This window comes from Bactrocera dorsalis, chromosome 3 (genome assembly GCF_023373825.1).
Source record: "Bactrocera dorsalis isolate Fly_Bdor chromosome 3, ASM2337382v1, whole genome shotgun sequence".
NCBI classification, from domain to species: Eukaryota; Metazoa; Arthropoda; class Insecta; order Diptera; family Tephritidae; genus Bactrocera; species Bactrocera dorsalis.
In genome coordinates, this window is record NC_064305.1 from 48,355,409 (window position 1) to 48,370,778 (window position 15,370).

At 37.6% G+C, this 15,370-nt stretch overlaps 1 protein-coding gene across 1 annotated transcript in view; it reads right to left on the reverse strand.

The window, feature by feature from the left end:
- Positions 1-15,370, reverse strand: part of LOC105228784 (peptidylglycine alpha-hydroxylating monooxygenase) — a 95,188-nt gene that overhangs the window by 39,487 nt on the left and 40,331 nt on the right. The gene's annotated exons all lie outside the window — the stretch shown is intronic.

A 15,370-nucleotide genomic window follows, 5' to 3' on the forward strand; every position in this document is an offset into this window, starting at 1 on the left:
TTGACATAGCCTCACAGTAAATAGTGTAAGGGTATGAAATCGCACGACTTAGGCGGTCAATTCACTGGGTCGTTTCGAGAGATTACACGTGCACCAAACTTAATTTTCAATAAATCGATTTTAACATTCGCTGTGTGGCTTGTGGCGCAGTCCTGTTGGAGCCAAGTCTTAGTCCATATTCACAAAAACGTGCCGGTCTTGATCTTCACAGAAGTACGTCCCATTGACGCCGCCGGCCCATAAACCATAATTTTTTCAGGATATCAATATTCTCGACACTTCGAGGAATTCTTTGTCTCGCTGGCACGATAACCGATCAGGGTTATTTTTTTATAGGTTGTTGATTCTCGTATTTGGGGTATAATCTGTTTACTTTATTTCATTTAGTTAGTTTACAAATGATGTCGATAAGGTAACACTGGTTATTTGACTGTTTGTAATTCATTTGTTATTTTTAAATAATCATAATTCAACAATAATTTAAATGTATATTAAAAGCTATTTTTGCACTATATCATATGAAATAAATGCGTATAAATGAATAAGTGATGTGTTGGTGTATATAAAATTGAAAAATATAAGTGTAAAATTAATTTTATATATAGAAAATATGTAATTAAAATATTGCAAATTTTCAACTTTAAACGCAAATATCTCGAAAACTATAAGCTTCCTGCGGCTATACATATATATATTCGTGATCTGGAGAATCTCCTCTCTCCGACCATACCCATTTTATTATTCCAGAGGCTCAACTGTTTATCTGACAGGACGATTATGACGACCTTAATTGAACGTAGCGCTCTTAAAATTGATGCCACTGACTCCGAATTGGTATATCTTTCCATGAATAAATAGATACGAGTTGTGAATGGAGAAAAAAACCGTGTTCGAATTGCAAAATAATCCTGGTTAAGCATTCTACAGAAAGTTTTTTACAATCATATAGCTTCTATGTCAAATACGTACATATACAGTGGACCAATAAAGTTTACATACACCTAGTTCTATTAAATTACGACGCGTTTATTTGCTTTAAAATGAATACATTTTGTGTTTTTTTCTCTCCATATCAAGATATGTATATTTAACATTAAATATCGCATATTAAAATTTTTTTTTTTATACACAAGTAATTACTAATTCGTATCAAAAAGTTTACGTACACCAATGATGATTTATATAAATCAAAAGAAATAACAATACTTTTAACGGTTTTTGGTCTACAATTTGTTGCTATTATAGTCCCTAGACATCGATGTATGCTCCCCACTCAATTTCTAGTATTATTTCTGGATATTTCGACCCACTAAGTCCATGATCCGGCTTTTTGGCCTAATTTTGATGAAATTCGATGTTTTCGAATACAATTTTCCAAAAAGTTTCAGATACAGTCGAACTTCCATAACTCGAACTTCTTTAACTCGAATTTTCTCTAACTCGAACTAAATGGGTTGGCAGTAGCATTAAGAGAGTAATTAACATATAAATTTCCTTCCGTAACTCGAACTTCCATAACTCGAAGTTCTCCATAACTCGAAGGAAAATACATAATTATGACTTCTATAACTCGAAGTAATGTGCTTTTCTCTCATTCTACAACTCGCAGTATTGTACTTTCTCTCTTTCGTCTACATTTTTCTTTTATTTGCTTATTTTTTTGAACCGTCTTTTTATTCGGGGAATTCCCTCTTTCTTCATCAAATGCATATTTTTGTTTTCGTATGTATCAGTTCAGTGCAAGAATGATAGATCTATCATTCTTGAGTTCAGTGCATAAATGTCAGTCGTACTTGATGATACAGGGAAATAAGATCGTATTTATTAATTATCATGGCAACTAAACGTGTTTTGAAATCTTCGTCGATTGAAGAAAAGTATAAAGTATTGAAAGAAGTAGAAGGTGGCTTAAAGAAAAAGGAAGCAGCTGAAAAATTTGGTATCCCAGCCAGTACGGTGTCAACGATTATTAAGAATAAAGAATCAATTATTTCGTCGTTTGAATCTGGGGTTCGTCTGGGTAGTAAAAGGATTAAAACCCCAGTATTTCAAAACATCGATAAAGCAACCCTCGATTGGTTCAAAGCAGCTAGACATCAAAACATGCCTATATCTGGAGGAATATTAAAGGAGAAGGCAAAGGGTTTGCAAAGTGCTTTGGCGATGATCATTTTATGGCAAGCACAGGTTGGCTTGACAAATGGAAGCAGAGGTAGGGAACAAAACGTTCAATTGGCGAAAATTTCAATTTTTATTTTAGGTATGCTGTGGGATATAAAAGAGCGTGTGGGGAAAGCAATGACGTTAGTGAAGTGAACTGCGAAAAGTGGAAAAAAGATGTTTTGCCGAATTTATTAAAAAAGTACTGTGAACGGGATGTTTTTAATGCGGATGAATCAGGGTTGTTTTTTAAATGTTTGCCAGACAAAACATTGACGTTTAAAAACCAAAAATGTCACAGAGGCAATAATAGCAAGCAACGGGTTACGTTGATGCTAGCAGCAAATATGTATACTACGGAAAAATTTAAAATTCTTTTGATTGGAAAAAGTGCCAAACCGCGGTGCTTTCGTGGTATTAAGTGGTTACCCGTAGACTATAAAACAAACTCCAAGGCCTGGATGACTGGCCAAATTTTTGAAGAATGGGTTCTAAATTTGGATAAGCGCTTTCAAAGTACTGGCCGAAAAATTTGATTGTTTATTGATAATTGCCCAGCACATCCAAAAGACGTACAAAGCAAACTGAAAGCCATTGAACTGGCATTTTTTCCACCGAATATGACCTCTAAATTACAGCCGCTAGATCAGGGAGTAATTCAAAACTTGAAAGTTTTTTATCGTACCAGAATAGTAAAAGAAGCTCTAAAGCGTATAGAGGCAAACGAAAAACAAGATATTACACTTATGGATTGCATCAATCATGTAACAAAAGCTTGGGATATTGACGTCAAAAATCAAACCATAGCGAATTGCTTCAAAAAAGCTGGATTTGGTCAATATTCTGAATGGGAAGAGGAAGATGACATACCTCTGAGTTTTTTAAGTACTACTGTTGAATATCAAAATGTAATTGAAGCTGATTACAAAGCATGGTTAATAGCAAACAAAATAACTTGCAGTGCTACTCTTCAGGATTATATTGCATGACCTTTGCACAACTGGCTTTCCTACAGACGCTGATATTGTTGAGAATTACTGCCCTGAATTAGATGATCCAAAATTAAGCGGAACGGAGAGTGACGGCGAGGGATCGGTAGAAGAAACTATTCACCAGCCTTCTAGAAATGATGTAGAAAGTGCTTTCCGAACATTGAGTTTATATTTACAAACAAATGGCACTACAACTGATGAGCACTATAATGCTTTAGACAAATTAGAGTCATTTTTTACTGAAAATATCAAAAACAAGAACATTTTCAGACACTAATTTCTGAATATTTCACTTCACTGTAACTTATTACAGTTTTCTGTAAGGTGTGTTTTAAACAAAAAATACATATTCATCATTTAATATACTATAAAGTAGCAATTGAGTTTTTTTTTTAACAAAAAATTTTTTTCTATAACTCGAAGTCTCCGTAAGTCGAAGTTTTTTTTGGGATAATAGTGATTCGAGTTATGGAAGTTCGACTGTATTTTGAATAGGATTAATGTATGGTGATTGCGGGACCTATGGAGTTATTTTTAATTCCATAACAACCCTGCACGTACAAGATGAGATGGGTGTTTTGGGCGTTATCTTTTTATAAATAGAAATGACCGCTATTAACAGCACACTTAAAATTTTAATTTTTTTCTTAAAATGTTCAACTCCACATGCAGCCAGATACCCCCAAACCATAACATTACTCCTACCATGGCAATACATTTTTTCCCTGCCACTCTTCATTGATCTTTCTCCACATTTTTCGTGATCTTGTTGAACCAAATATATTAAATTTTGAGTCGTCGGTGAACACAATGTTTTCCCAAAACCAATACGATTTGTTAAAATATTGTTTGGCAACCGCCCGCCTCTTCTTTTTATTAGCCTTACTTTCGTATGGCTTACGACGAGCGATTCCTCTATGATAACCAGCACTTATCAACACATTCCCTATAAAAAATGTGATAAATGACACTTTTTTGAATAAAAACAAATAGAAATTTTAATTTTTAATTTTTCTAAATTTGTTTCATCAAAATCGGACAAGTGGTTCGCGAAAAAACATCAAGAAAAGAAAAAAATTTAAAAGGTCATAAAAAAAACTGACACATACAAACGCCAAACCCTTTGAGGGTTTTACTATACTGACCTAGTACCATCACCCTGACTTGGAATTTCTCAACCTCAGACAATAATCCCAAAAATGTTCAACAGTGTTATAAATGGTATTGAAAAATAACTTAAATTTTGGTTAAAACTAGTTTACTAGTATATCTGATAGTAGAGCCTTAAAATGTTGGGCATAAGTATTTATATGTATGTAAATTGAGGTAGTGAGTCGTAATCAATAAGATACTCTGGCTAAATGAGCTTCAGTCTCCTGCCCCACACAACACATAACCAACACCGAACACCAAACCACAACAATCATCCCGCATCCAGAACACTCTACACTCACCGTATTAAAATATACGTCACTAGCACGCTTCATTCACCACACTCATCTCTACACCACCTACAATCCACATCACACATAACTACGTTACCGCTGCATTTTTCACCTCAACCAAAAGGGAACAAAAGGGGCGGAGAAACAAGTTCGTCACCTTTTTTATTTACTTCTTTTTGCGATCCGCTAACGACCAGCCGTGCGATTAACTCCGAGTGCCAACTTTTAATATTGTGCCAACATCAAATTTTATAATTCGAGCAAATTTCATATTTTGGTTATACATAAAATTCAGCGAAATACATTTGGAGAATTTTGAAAGTTAGTTGTAAAAAAAAAAGTTTTAATAAAATACATTTTGTGAGTTCTTTTGGCGGAATTGTGTGTTGCCTCTTTTTTATATAAGATTCCGAACGGTGAGTGCGAGGAAACTAACCGAAAAGAACATTGGTCCTTCGAGCCGCAAAGAACGGCACTATTGAAAAAAAAATCAATTTTGTGACATTAAACATATAAAAAAAAAAAAACGAAAGAAAAATAATATAACTAAATTTAGGTGAAGTGAAAAGTTACGACCACTGCTGTGAAAAAAGGATATAGCAAGAAATATATACATACAGAAACAAAATTAACTTTTAAAACAATATATTTGTAAAAGTTTTTTAAACAAATTATTTTAAAAACAAACCAAATATAAAAATCTAATACATAATTCGGGCGCGATCGGCCAAAAAACATTAATTCAACAAAATAACAACACACACCAGGAAAACCGGAACACAAAGCGGCGGGACAACAGGACAGAAAACCGGCACACAGGCGCGGGACAACAGGACGAGAGAACCGGAGCATACAGGCATAGCGCTATTCTAAAATCTTACTTTCCCCCAAAACCCCTTGAGGCGTGATAAAGTAAGTGTATCGTTTTCATTTATATTTATTATATGTACTAGCTGACCCCGCAGCCGTTGTCCTGCGCGAAATTATGTGTTTTGAAATGAAAAGGCAAAAATTAATATCTTATTGATAATCATTTATTTGCTATTTGTCTACATTTTTCTTCAATGTAACGCAGCTTGATAAACAAAATTTTTTTGTTTCTGTTTCAGTGCGTAAATGTACAGAGAAGATGGTTTTCCAACTCTTGAGCACGCCACGTATATCTGGCCGTGTGAAAAACATAGCATTTCCAAATGTATGCCACCCACTATGCGACTATTCTGTTGATCGTCATTTTAAATTCAATTTTCACTGGAAACGGAATACTTTTGAACCGAATTGGCAAATCGTTAGAACTCAAAAGAAATCCGTAGAATCAAGCATTCTGTCCCTTATATTTGATAGGTGCATCACAATCAGATTGCGATGATGCGGTGGCATACCAGGCCTCTCCAAAGAATTTACAAATTCCACTGGTAATTCACGGTGTCGTCTTCATTGTCAGACGATCGATCGATTTGTATGATTGCAAGTCTCCTGGAATTTGACTTTGAATTTTCCAGTTTAAGTCAACAACATAGGTATTTGTGGCAGCTAAGATTGCTCGTACACTCAAGGAATCGTACTTACGACAGTTTCGCCAATGTTCGTATAAACATTCGTGATGAGTCCATCTTTCGTGAATTGATAAACGGCATATGGGATTGATATCAGACCATGGGAAGTATCAATCAGTATTGACCCATTTCCAATTCTTAGCGTATGCAATGTAAAATGTCTTCGGCAATGTAATTTTTGGTTGTATCCCATAACGCGGATTTGAAGGCTGATCATCGCGAAATGTGTGTGAACTTCAGTGGCATTCGTTTTTCGGGTGGATTGTGTAAGTTCATTCTAATGCATTAGTTGAGAACACACCTGGATGTCCATCTACTGGATGACCCTGCTTCCTGCGTAACAATTTCTTCGATGATGCATCCCATGTATAATATCAACGTATTTCGAATAGGGCAATGTTCTCGCAAACGGATCACTGACGGAAGTTGAGAAAAAACTCACTAATGTTAATTTGGTTGCTGGTGGTGTTTCTGTTGACTGTACTGTATTCTCTGGGTTGAAATAGACTCTTTGGTCATTCCCCAAATTAACTTCGAGACGCACAACAGTCGGAAAACGTTCATGAATTTCAAAAGAAATATCCTACAAAGCACTTTATTTCAGTTCACGTATCGACCGTGTCGTTTAAAACCAATAACCGCCATGTTGCTTCCTATGGTGACGTATTTACAAACGTATTTTATCGATTACATCAAACTGCAATACGCAACATTCACATGACTTTTGAATGTGAATTAGACAATAGTGGCGAATATGGTACGACCCATGTGTTGTCAACTTTGATGTGTTGTTAACTTCGATATTTACGCCGATAGAGTGGATATCCATCATTTCCAGCTTGTGTTTCAGAAAAGCACATGGATAATGTTTCGCGCATTTATTGTCAGGCATACAAACCGAAGTGTGATTGTGGTGTCCGCAAGGTCCATGAACCATGTTGGTTTTCATCACTTCATGTAATACTGGATCTTTCTCTGCATCATTAATTTCCGCAGAAATGAGTTCATCAATTTGATCTGGTGTGACAACCATCCACCATCCAAAGAATATGTACGTGCGACAAACCTCTCTTTTGCCACTCAACAGAGTACATTTAGCATCTAACAGTACCACATATATGTACCTACCCTACTCCAAGATAAACTCCATGAAACATCGTAACTGTTGTTTGAAAAGTCGTGCTGTGACATCGTGACGATCGCTTGCTTATTGACCGCGATCCATAATTCCGCACGTATGTCACCGCATCCTGGGAGTACTTCTTGCCTTGCCTAGCCTTTGGCTGCCATACTTTGATGGACCGATATTAGGGCGGCCTCTTCGTGGCTTCGTAACAAATTTCAATCTGCGATTGACCTCTTTGTGTGAAACGCACGTAAAGTTTTTACTGAATAATTTTTCTTTTGAATAGCCGGAATAAAAAAGCAAGCCACCGAAATTGAACTATTCAAATAATTTACAAATCAAAATATTGAAAAACAAAACAAACAAAAATTGAAAAAAAAAAATGTTTATGGAAAAAAGATACTTTTTGGAATTATCCTAAAAAAAAAAGTATTCTCCTTGTTTGGGAGGAGACCTATCCGAATTGGTGGTAATCACCGAAATCGGTCCAGGCGTTCTCTAGTTATAAGCGTAGTAACTAACATCACTTTCTTTTATAGATATTAAGCGATGTGATAAAAACTTGATCCACAGATGTCGCCTTTTTCTTTGGCATCGTTTTGTTTAATACACGTTTACGCCAATTTAAGGTTTGAATATTGGATACTGCGATGGTAGCGCCATCCATCGGTCAAACATTCCAAATTTAAAAATTGATTAAAAATGAAAAAATAATTTAAAAAACATTTTCCAGTGGACCAAATTGTAAATATAAACCATTCCCGAATCTCCTTGAACGTACACACAAAATTTCATCAAAATCGGTCCATCCGTTTAGGAGCAATTCCAAGGCAAACACACGGTCAGAAGATTTATATATATAAAGATGTACATATGTATGATAACAAACGGATTTATATTTAAGATAATCCGTTTGAACGGCACAAACCGCGCAAATTTTAATTATATATATCATCTATATATATAAAACAGTAACAAAAAAATCTTTTATTTGCCTATTTGCTTACGCCTGTGTTACGAACACACGTAAGAAGCTAATCAAACAACAATTTAATTTCAAGTATTCACTTGCAAGATTTTCCGCAATACTCCTTCTGTTCCTCAAAACAGCAAGCAGTATATCAAAAATAAATAAGCAAACGGCCAATAAAAAGACAAGCAGAGAAAGAAAAGTAATAATTAATTCGAATATACATACATACATATTAACTAAAAAGGACTCCCTATTATACGAGTATTATACGAAGTTAAAAATTTTAATAACATATTTGCAAAAAGAGGTGAACACTTGCGCATGGTGAACTCTCTTTTGATTCGTGTCGCGCAATAACAAAAGACCGCAAAAACAATGCAGTCATTATATACAAGTAAATATACTTAAATATACTTGAATATATACATATGGCCCATAGGGGAGTATTAAATATAAAATAATCAAATTTGAATATTTGCAAAAATTATCAGACATTTATCGATATTTATTAATATATAAACGGTCCGGTACAACAACAAATATATACATATACTTACATTGGCAAATATTTCCTTTTGTCTTCGCTGCATACTTTTTATTATATTGCAGCGCATACATACAGGCCACATATACAAAGAGTATTGACGCCTGTAACTACGAAAGTGAATACGAGGGCATACGAATAAGTCCTCAAACAACAAAAAAAAATATATATATATGTAGTATTCTTTCTTTTAACACACTATTCCTTTTAAATAAAACCGCACTGTTTTATGTTTAAATTAACAAAGTTTATTCAATTTGTATTTAAAATAAATTGCGCGTAGCTTACAATGTTGATCTGTCTTAGGTGAGAGTTCGCGGTCAACTGTGTTTAGTTTTATTCTTCGTTTCTTGTCTTTCGTTCTACCAGTGTTGTAATGTAATTGTCGCGTCATTGTCGCAGGGTCGTATTTTAAGGTCCGTAAGCGCGTTTGGTTTGGGTCTGTGGTACATTTTCCACATTCGGCCGTCCTGCGGCTTCATTCGTCCCAAATGAAGGGTCCCACTTCTTCATGAACTCAGCAACAGTCGTGGTGCGTCTTGGGCCTTAGTGGTCCCCGACTTTTACCACTTCGTAGCGATCATACTCCATCTTCTTCACAATTCTGTACGGCCCGAAATATTTGGGCTTCAACTTCAAGCCCGTTCCATATTGGGTACGCTTAATGGCTACCAGTTCGTCAATGTCGTAGTAGGTTGCTGTTCGGCGGCGTGAATTAAGCATTTCCTGTAGTTCTGGAACACGCATCTCTAAGCCCGTCAGTATTTTGAATGGGGTCGTCTTGGTACTACGAGGCGGAGTGCTATTTATGAATTGTTGCACCCTATCGACGTGTTTGTACTAGCTACTTGGGGTTTCGTGACATAGTTTTGACACCATGGGTACTATGATTTTGTGAATTCGCTCCACTTGGCCGTTTCCTCTTGGAATTCCGGTCGCTATTAATAGATGCTGGATACCTTCGCCTTCGCAGTAGTCTTTGAAGAGATTTGATGTGAGTGCGGCGCCTCTATCGGTGATTACACGCTTTGGATTACCAAATATTGCAGCTTGCTTCTTCAGGCGTTCTACGACTGCCTCTGCTCCAGTGTTTTTCGTGGGATAAAGCCACACGAATTTCGAAAAAGCGTCAATGACAACAAGTATGTAGTTGTATGACTTATTTGTCGTCTCCATCGGACCAATGTGATCAAGATGGAAAGTTCCCAACGGTTTGTCCTCTTTGTTGATAGGATTCAGCAATCCTTCCCTCCTTCCAGACTTAGCATTAGTGACAATACACTCAATACAGCTCTTCACGATTTTCGTCACTTTTGAATTTAATTGCGGGATAAAGAATGATTTCTCGACAGCGTCTTGCGTTTTCTTAATGGAAAAATGACCTTGTCGATGTGCTATCTTGATGATTTCATCTTCCATTGACAACGGTACGACTATCAGCTCTTTATCCGGGTCTTTATACAGCACTTCGTGTTTTATGTAGAAGTCTTGATAGTCATCCTGCTCCAACACTTTTCGTACGGCTCGCGTCCAATCGTCGCTTTGTTGAGCCTTCTTGAGTCGATGATTTAGTGAGTCTTGCAACATCAAGCACGAGACACGGCTCAAAGCATCGACATGTCGCATTCTGGTTCCTTTTCTATGCTCGATTACATAATCGAAGTCTTGCAGGAAAATCACCCAACGGGATACACGTAGTGGCACATCGCGTCTCTTCATTGTCATGGCAAATGCGTTGCAGTCAGTGACAATTTTAAACTTCATGCCCAGCAGGTACACTCGCCATTTCTTTAACGATTCCACAATCGCTAGCACTTCTAGCTCGTACGAATGGTACCGCTCTTCTGCAGGTTTAGTCTTGCGACTCATATATTGGACCGGGTGGAAATCTTGATCGTCGTTATCTTTCTGCAGCATCACAGCTCCGTAGCCAAACATGCAAGCGTCCGTGTGCACTTCAGTTACTGTTTTTGGATTATACAGCTTTAAAATCGGAGGATTCATTAACGCTGTTTTTAACTGTTGATAAGCTGCTAGATGCTCCTCTTCCGTCCTGAACTTTATGTCCTTTCGCAGTAGATCGGAGAGTGGTTTGGCAATTACAGCATAACCTTCAACGAATCTTCTGAAATATGACGGCAATCCCAGGAAACGTTGCATTTCTGGTATCGGAAAGTCTTTTATAGCAATTGTTTTCGCCTCAGAGGGTTTTATTGAACCGTTTTCGATGACATATCCGAGAAATTCGACTCTTCGTACCAGAAATTGGCATTTACTCCATTTTATATGCAACCCTTTTGATGCTGTTGTCAGTAAAACGCGCTCCAATTTCAGGATACCTTCTTCTTCGTCCTTGGAGGGAATGATTAGGTCATCCATGTAGGCTACCACTGTTCCATCCTGGATTAGTTCTCTCAGTACAGCCACAACAAATCTGGTGAACACTGCTGGCGAGTTTGAGATTCCAAATGGTACGTATTGAAACTCGTATTGCCCGTTGTATGTTACAAACGACGTGTATTTTTGCGAATCAGCTTGGACTGGAACATGGAAAAATCCGTTTCTTAAATCCAATGTTGTAAAAACGTTTGCTCCATTCAATCGTTCGATGACATCATCCATCATTGGAAATTATCTCGGACTATCTTTTCATTCAGTCGTCGATAATCGCAGCAGAGTCGTTTTCTTCCATCTTTCTTGGATACAAGTACAACTGGTGACGCGTAGTTGGAAATACTGGGTTTAATGATCCCTTCCGCCAGCCACTGCGTCACTTACTCGTCCACTACGCATCGATCAGCGTAGGACATTCGTCTCGGTCTCTCGAACACAGGATTATCGTCGATCAACAAAATTTTCATTTCGACTGGTGACTCGAAATTTCTCACAGGGGTATATGCGCCAACCATTTCTTTTACCGCATCTGCCTGTTCTACCTGTAGGTGGGATACGTTCACTTCAACATCGGCCTTCTCGTTTATGCTTCCGACCAGACATAATTCACCGAACTCCTTCATCAGCTGGACAACTCGATTTTCGCCCGCAACTGCCACTGATTTCCCTGCTATAACAGCGCTCTTGCTTGCGCCTTCGTTATACAGCTCCTCCATAGCGTTCCACATTGGTGGATGCTCACGTGGCTCCTCAGCCACAGCAGCGCGCTCGCTCACGTACTCGCCGTGCTCTATAGCCACCGCCTTTTTCATACCACTGTTTCGGCTCACAGTCTTTTGCACCTGCTTGTGCTCACCCATGACCTTAGTCTCCAGCTCGACGGCTTCAACTGCATGCTCCTTAGCATCAGTACCATCCGAGCTTTTCTCGCTATGCTTATCAGCCAGTTGTTGTTTTCCTGCTTCTTTTTGTCTGAACTCCGCACCATCCTTGGTCACAATTAGATCGACATCCTTCAAAATGTTGTTACCAATTACTAGAGCATACCTCAAATCAGTCTCTTTGGCAACATGGAATTTCATTTCCAACCATATGCTATCAACTTCAATGCGGATGGAGAAGCTACCTATTGTTGTAAGTTCACTGTCCCCAATTCCGACCAAGCATACTCTTTCCTTTGTCAGCTTTACATCCAAGTCCAACATCAATAGTGTATCGTATCGCATCAAACATATATCTGCACCCGTATCAATTAATGCCGAAACGCATACTCCATTCATCCAAATGTCCTTGAAAGTTAAACTGCTTCTCTTATTGGGCTTTACTGCTGCTTTTGTCTTCATCATGTTTGCGCTTTTCTCCTTCTTGACTAATTTTTCAACTGTAGCGCACTCTGTTGCTCGGTGACCTTCTACACCGCATTTGAAACATTTCACCTTTTTGCGTGGACAGTCCCTAGCAAAATGTGAATCATCTCCGCAATTGTAGCATTTTTTCGCTGAACTGCCTGAACTCGACGAAGCTATGTTTGATGACGTAGACGACGTTTTGAAACAGGAACTTTGATTTTTTCATAAACCTTCAGCTGCTCCTTTAGGTCTTTTACGGTTTTAGCCTGGTACAAATTTGCTTTACCCGCCTTGGAATCCGAAATGCCTTCAATGAAATACTCTATCAAGCTGGTGTCGTCCAAGTTTATCGACTTGCCGATCTCCATCAAGCTATAGAGATATTCCATGAAATCTTCCCCTTGGCGTTTGCGACGATTTCGTAGTGTGCGATGAATTTCTATTGACGATACAACAATTCCAAATTCATTTTTTAACGCCTGCTTCAATTAACTCCAATTGTTGATACCGCGCTGACTTCGAACAAACATTTTTGCTGCACCCTTCAAAAGCTGCTTTGCATAAATAAATTTCTGTAACTCGTTCCAGCTCACCGCTTCTGCATTCTCCTCGAACTCTTCCAGCCAGTGCTCGATGCTTGGTTGCCCCGAACCGGAGAATGATGTCAGTGAATCTTCAATATCTCGCAAGGTAAACACTGATCGCTCAATTCCTCGCACGCTTGAGACAGCACTACGTTGACTTGCAGCATCGTTACCATCGCTGTCTTCATTGTCGCTCACATTCAGGCCGAAGTGTTCAAGTAACCGGTCCTGCAATGTCGGTTTTCGTCCAGTGGTCGCTAATCCCAACCCACCCAATTTCTCTTTCAGTTCCTGTATGTTCAAACCTAAAATTTGGTCACGGTCATTTTGTCTTACAATGCTTATTATATACAAAAATATTTCAAAGTAGTATTAAATTATTGTATCAAAATTTTCTTAAAACTTTTAAAATGTATTGCTCTGTAAACAAAGGTATAAGTATGTAACTTTAATTTTTAATTTAATCAAAATTTGTCTTACAACTTTTCTCAAAATTATTTCAACTTTTACTTTCAATCAGAACATGAATCAATTAAAGCAAAATTCATCAATATATATTTTTTGTTATTGCGCAATAAAATGTAAATACTTAGCTCTAACGCTACAACCAGCTTCAGCTACGATTGTTCAAATTTCATCCCTCGCTGCCGTCAAAACTGCACACGGTATTTGAATCTCCCACGTAGCCGTCAATTTTCAAACGTTCTCTTGTTCTCCCGCGCAGCCGTCAAAAATGCACACAGCATTTGAATCTCCCACGCAGCCGTCAACTCTTGTGAATACTCTTCACCGTTTTCTCACGTAGCCAATTCCGCATGCGCTCACACTCAGCGCTACCGCAGTCGATGCCTCTCTGCTATCGACAATACCACACTTGCTATGTGACGTCACTCACACACAACGCAACTTCTGCTCGCAGCTCCTGTCTACGCTGTCGCACTGCTTTCTGTTCCAGCTGAACGGCAGTTTCCACGCACAACGCAACTTTTGCCCGCTGCTTCCGTCTACGCTGTCTAACTCCGTTCTGTTCTCAACTGAACAGCGGTTTCTCTCTGCTACTGAACTGTTGACGCCGCCGCCTTATTGTCTGCGCACTTATCGTGAAAACTGAATTTGCTGAACTGTTGTTGCGCCGTCGCTGCCTTGTTGTCTGCGCACTTATCGTGAAAACTGAATTTGCTGAACTGTTGGCGTCGTCGCCTGCTTGTCTATATTCCCGTTGCAAAATCCGTTTTTTCGTAACGGTTTCTTTGTAACGGTTTTTACTTTCGTCTGTCCTTTTTCTTAAGTTTAAAGAAACATTTTTCACAATTTTTGCCACCGTTTGAATTGTTTTTTTCGCGTTTTAAAGAACGTTTGTTACAATCTTAGCGCATTGGCTTTGATTTAATGATCAATTTGGTTTTTGTCGCGGCACTAATTCAACGTAGTGGTCTTTTATTTCACTTCTGACACAATTTGTAGTATTCTTTCTTTTAACACACTATTCCTTTTAAATAAAACCGCACTGTTTTATGTTTAAATTAACAAAGTTTATTCAATTTGTATTTAAAATAAATTGCGCGTAGCTTACAATGTTGATCTGTCTTAGGTGAGAGTTCGCGGTCAACTGTGTTTAGTTTTGTTCTTCGTTTCTTGTCTTTCGTTTTACCAGTGTTGTAATGTAATTGTCGCGTCATTGTCGCAGGGTCGTATTTTAAGGTCCGTAAGTGCGTTTGGTTTGGGTCCGTGGTACATTTTCCACACATATATATATATATATATATATATACATATATATACACAAATACATATATGTATTATACAATATATTATGCGAGGGTATTCGAATAAGTCCGCAAACAAACAAAAAAAAAGTATATATATACATATATATATATACACATATAAAATACAATATATATACAATATATTTATTATTATTTTTGCCTAAACATCTCTAAAATACTGCATAACACGACATACGCGTATTTCAATAAAATAATCGCTAATTCGGAAATAAAAACTCTTATTTACGTAAAAGAGTTTTCGGGTTTTTACATTCATCTGAATTTATACTAAAAAATTCACCTTTATTAATTTATTGATACTAAATGAGCACAGACTCTAAAGATTCAAAAGCTACTCAATTTTTAAAAATTCCGAAAATGATTTCTGATGACAAAAGCCCAAGTACACCTGCAGAAGCTACACGCTCGAAACAAGGTGCTACAAAGCAAAAAAGGGGGAAAGATATTTCATACGCTA